At 53.3% G+C, this 5,331-nt stretch overlaps 1 pseudogene; it reads right to left on the bottom strand.

The window, feature by feature from the left end:
* Positions 1-662: 662 nt before the first annotated feature.
* LOC116647702 lies at positions 663-1,378 on the bottom strand (annotated as a pseudogene).
* Positions 1,379-5,331: the final 3,953 nt, after the last annotated feature.

The raw sequence follows: 5,331 nt of genomic DNA, 5'->3' as shown, positions 1-5,331 counted from the left end.
CTCACAGACTTTTCAGTGACTCTCCTGGAGGCCTCAATGTCATAGGAAGGTGACTCTAAACATGATTAGCTCTACGCCCAAACTTAGTCCAAATGTGGTTGAAGCGCAGGTTCAGATGAAGATACTCCAAAAGTGAAGGGTAGAAAAGTGTGACGATCTTTTGTCAGGCAGTGACCAAAGCCACACTAGGTTTCTTAGGAACAATCCAGGCACGGGCGTCGGGGTCACTGGTCAGTCTTTGGGGAGGAGGGGGACAGGGCTCTGGGTTGTTTGCATACATTCCAAAGCCCATGTGTCCATTGTCCCACCAGCTCAGAGCTGAGGTTTGGAGTCCAGAGTTTTTCTGCACGAGAGCCATTAGATCTGCACACATCATGGGGAAGAAAGATAAGAGGCAGGGGCCAGCGTCTCCAGAACCATGGGGGTCTGTCTGGCAAGTTGCTGGAGGCCTCCAACCCAGCACTGCTCATTAGAACCAAGAGTCACACCCTCAGCCCTACTCCTTCCCACCCCCTCGGTGACCCCCATCTCGGTCTCATCAAGTGAGCGTCAAGGGGCTGCTTTGCTTCTCTGAGGCCTCAGGCTGTGTATCTGTGAAATGGGGCCACTTCGTGTCACAGCTCCAAACTGAGGATCCAGTGAGACTCTGAATTTCCTCACCTTCAAGCGTGTTCGCACACCCAGGGTTTGGTGCATTGTCCTGGCGCAGGTGGGCAGGCGGGCAGACTTGGAGGGGAATCTTGTTTTATGTTTTTGACCTTCATACAAGAAGTTGCAGATGGTAAATCCACCGTTACCTCTGACTTAGTCCAGAACCTGCTCTTTATGTACTTACACTTCTGGGCAGAACATTCCAGGGCAGCTGGTGGCAGAAGGCCCTGGGCCGGCCCTATCTGAGGTTTTTTCACTTCCTTGGAGATTATTTGTTTAATTCTGTCTGCCATTTGTAAGTTCTTCTTTTGTAGTTTTATGGTTTTATTAACATAAATACGACGTGCACATAAGCTGTCTGTCTGTTCATTTTCCGGGCTGTGCAGCCTGGCATTGGGCTTGGTGACTTTGATGGCCAGCTGGGCTGCTCTTTCCATGGTGGCTTTGCAGTTCTTGGAGGAGACGTTGTGAGCAATCTCTGCACAGTAAGATTTGTTGCACTTGACGCTGTGGACTAGGAACTTCAGAAGACACTGGGAAGCATGTGCTTTGTTTTCCTGTTGCTCCCGTAACCAGTGTTGGGCATCAAGATCTGGCCCTTGAATCTTCTGTGCACCCTGCTGTCAGTGCCTCTGGGTTTCTACCAGTTGTGCTTAATTTTGACGTATCGGTCTGACTGGTGCCGGATGAACTGCTTGGGCTTCCCCAGAGGTCTGAGGGCGGCCATGTTGCCAAGTGGGAAATGGATGCCCCCTCTGCAGGCGGTGCCGGGGAAGAGGGGGGAAGGTGGCACTTGAGGGCTTCCCATTTGCAAGTTCTTTTTTTTTTTTTTTTTTTTTTTAGGATTTTATTTATTTGCGAGAGAGAGAATGAGAGACAGAGAGCATGAGAGGGAGGAGGGTCAGAGGGAGAAGCAGACTCCCCGCCGAGCAGGGAGCCCGATGCGGGACTCGATCCCGGGACTCCAGGATCATGACCCGGGCTGAAGGCAGTCGCTTAACCAACTGAGCCACCCAGGCGCCCCCCATTTGCAAGTTCTAAAGGGGCCCAGACCATGTCCCTCTTGGTCACCGTTCCATCTCCAGTACCTCATAGGAATGAATAAACACATGTATGAATGCATGAATGAATAAATCAATGGGTTGCATTTTTTTTTTTTTTTAAATCTGAAAACCACTGATACCCTGAATCCGTAGCAAACCTACAGTGGACTTCTGGCCACCTAGCTTCTGCCTCATCAGATAAGCAGCAGCCTTGATTCCTAGTTCCCTTATACAGATGGAACAGTTATGTCAGGGAAAGCAAGGTGGGCTTTGGTGCTAAAGCCCGCCCAGGCAGCCACAAGGACAATTCCTAGGCCTTTAGGTAGTTAGTTCCTTCAGTATCCACTTTAGGAGTTGTTTTCAAGCCCCTCAGGATCTCACGCGCCTGTTGCCTGCCCTGCCCGTTCCCTGTGAAGGAGACTGCAAAAAGGTTTAGAGCCACTGTCTCTGGACATTTGGGGAGCAGCGTTACAGGCCACCTGACCTCCAAATCCTGCTAGAGGAACCAGGATAAGCCCAGAGGGGAAGGGATGATCCTGTGGGTCAAGCCGGAGGAGTGTGTGGCCAGGGCAGCATAGGACAGACTCAGAGGAATGTTTTGGTATCAAGGGCATGGCCATGCAAGCATGTTAGGGACCCACTTCAGGATGGTACCGCTGAATGTGGTGCCTGTGCATGGGTCTGATGTCCTAAAAGGGATGCTTCTCAAACGGGCGTAGGGCAGTGAGCCGTAGGGAGTACAAGAGGCCACAGGAAAAATAGCTTATCTTCCCAGGGCATCAATTTTATTCAGAAATAAGTAATTTTAACTGCATTTTTTATACAAGAGCAAATGCATGATCATGATACAAAATTTGCACACATTTTTGAGATAAAATATGGGGCTTCAAAGAAAGCTCCTGTTTGCTGTGATCTAAAACCCCAGGTCCCTTCAGAAGCGTGACTTCGCTCTTCTCTGCCATTAATGGTACTTCAGTAGAAACATTTCGGAAGCACTGGCCTAAAAGAGCCGTGCAGAAAATGCCACCCATTGACAACACCCCCACCGCCCGTGCATGATGCTAGACCCCCACTCCATGCAGAGAAGGTGTCCTTGATGGGACAGTGGCACTGGGACAGCAACAGTCTCTCCCACCATCTGGGCTGACCCTCGGATTCCATGAGATCAGCTTGCTGTCCTTCTCCCAGGTTCTCGGAGACATAAGTCCCCTGTCCGAGAAGAGGGGTTACACTCCCATTATCATGTGCTCTCTTTCCGGTGGCCAGCACGGCTCTCAGCTCCAATGAGCCACTCCATCAAGGTGAGTTAGGATGAGCTGAACTCCAGACAGACACCTGCACCTCCTCCTTCCTTCCTCCTGACGGGGAGCCCAAACCGAACAGCGTGGACACAGCTCACGGCGCGGTGGGGGCAAGTTTTACTTCCTCTGCGCCCAGGCTAAGGGCTTAAGAAATTCGTTCCAAATAGAGACACTACTTTTTTACTTTTATTCACATTTTTGAGATGAGGACACTGACATGACATAGGAAAAAGCTAGACAGGCAGATAGCCAGTGAGTTAACAGCCCTGCTCTGAATATGCAGAGATCCCCAGTGACCAGGATCTGGGTCTGGGGTTATCTGCTGTTAGTTTACTCTTCGTCAAACTTTGGCTACCAAAGCAGATTCCCCGGGGCCCCCAGCTGCAGCTCCCTCGCTCCCTCCTCTGACCGCGTGGCAAGTGAAGCTCCTCTGGGTCTCCCTGATTCCGGTGTAAGCCCCCGAAAGTGGGAATGATGTCTAATTAACCTTTGTGCCCCCTACTGCTTAGTGGGGTCTCTGCACCTGAGATGCCCTCAATAAATATCTTGGTGATGAGCATGACAGCAATTTACCAGATAGTTATGAGTCGTTTACCCAGTAATTGTGTTCTGCGCAGTCTGCTGGGCATAGGGATTCAGTGACAAGAAACAGTCTCTTCCCTCAAGGGGCTTGTGGTTTAGCAGGGAAAGCTCCCCTCCCGGAGAGTACAAGCGCCGCCTGCTCTCTGGCCGGTGGACCCAATGGCTGACATGGAAACTTCTAAAGCCATTGAAGTGGGCTTGGCCTCCCACAGCTGAAATCAGGGGGGAACCAAAAGGAGGATGGCCTCGAAGGGGGCCTTCCACAATCACAGGAATGCCCAGAGTGGGCAGGCTGGAGGGTGACCTCCCCATCACCCTGTAGGAAAGTGAGGCCAGGCTAACACCTGTTGAGACGGGTACCTCCCATCTGCCCATTGTCCCCTGTTTGCAGGGGAGGAGCAGAGAACTCGGGGGAGGAAGGGGATGGGTCACAAGCAGGTGAGCCTTCCTGTGGCGCCACAGGCATCAGCGCGGAGATAGGACGGCTGTGCTGGAAGGATTTATAACTCCAGATTTCCAGGTCTTATTGTCAACAGGCTCTTTCTCAGTCGCGACATTGGGGGGAGGGCGGGGGGCAGGTAGGCAGGGACAGACTGGAGAGGGGCACTGTGGGGAGGGGCGAATCTGGCAGAAGTGTGCACATTTGGGTGAAGCAGATAGAGGAGTTCAGAAGGGAGGGAGAACGGGAGTGAGGAGAGAGGCAGGGGGAGGCGAAGCTGTTCATGGCGAATGTCGTATGGGATATTGAACTGGTTGAATAATAATGCTTGATCTCTTGTCTCATTCCCTGTGGCCCAGGCTTGAAAGGTCTTAAACCTGCTTTGGAAGGCAGTGAAATCCCAAGGCAAGCCCAGAGAGCCAGCCCAGGGGGAGCACTGTCTTACCCAGGCTTCTACTCTGCAAAATGTTCCCCCCCACCCCCGAGGGCCTCACCCAGTGCATTTTATTGCCTTGGGGAGGGGTCAGGTGGGCAAGGTCTCTGGTCATACCCATAGCACATGAGGGGGGGGGAGTGAGGCAAACTGCCCACCTTGTGCTGCTTTGGTGGTGGAGGGGAGAAGGGGAGAAGGAGACTCCGTAAGTGGGAATGGCGGGCCCGTGGCCACTAAAAGCGCCAGTGCTGCCTTTAGATGCCTCTTTCTCCCTCCAGTCTTCCCCTGCCATTCATTCTTACCTGATGCCACCTGAATAAAAACATGGCCCAAGGGAAGCAACACACTGGGCGGTTTGCCCTGGACCACAGCCCTGTAGAGCACCTCGAAGGGAGGGGGCTTCCGTGGCAGGCCTCCTCTGGACTCGGCCCCTAGTCTGCATTCAGCTCCTAAGTAGGACCGCAGGCTCAGCAAGCCTTGAAAATAGCCTTCTGAGGACCCCCGGAGCATGCCTCCCTCCTCCCGCTTCCCCTGAGACGTCAAATACAGCCGACCTGGGCGGGAGGGTGGAGTTAACAAACACAGCCAGGCTCGGGGGAGGCTTGCGGGCCCCTCCTTCATACTCCGCACTCCAGCCTGAGCACACCCCCCTGGCACTTCAAAGCCGGCGGCTTGTTTGCCTGGCCACAGAGCCACAGCAGTGCTTTCCCTTTTGACCTAAGAAAGCGTCCCTCCATCGTTGCAAGAGGACTGCTGGCCGATGGGGGGCAGCCGAGAGCACAGGACCCTGCCCCGGGGGCTGAGAAGTGGGCATTCCTGCCGGCCTGCCCTGCCAGTGCCAGACCAGGGGATGTGTTGAGAAGGCCTGATAGGCCCCTGGAT

The sequence above is a fragment of the Phoca vitulina genome, unplaced genomic scaffold (genome assembly GCF_004348235.1).
Source record: "Phoca vitulina isolate PV1807 unplaced genomic scaffold, GSC_HSeal_1.0 scaffold40, whole genome shotgun sequence".
Lineage (NCBI taxonomy): Eukaryota > Metazoa > Chordata > Mammalia > Carnivora > Phocidae > Phoca > Phoca vitulina.
The sequence above is the reverse complement of the archived record's forward strand: the minus strand, read 5'-3'. Positions and strand labels throughout refer to the sequence as shown.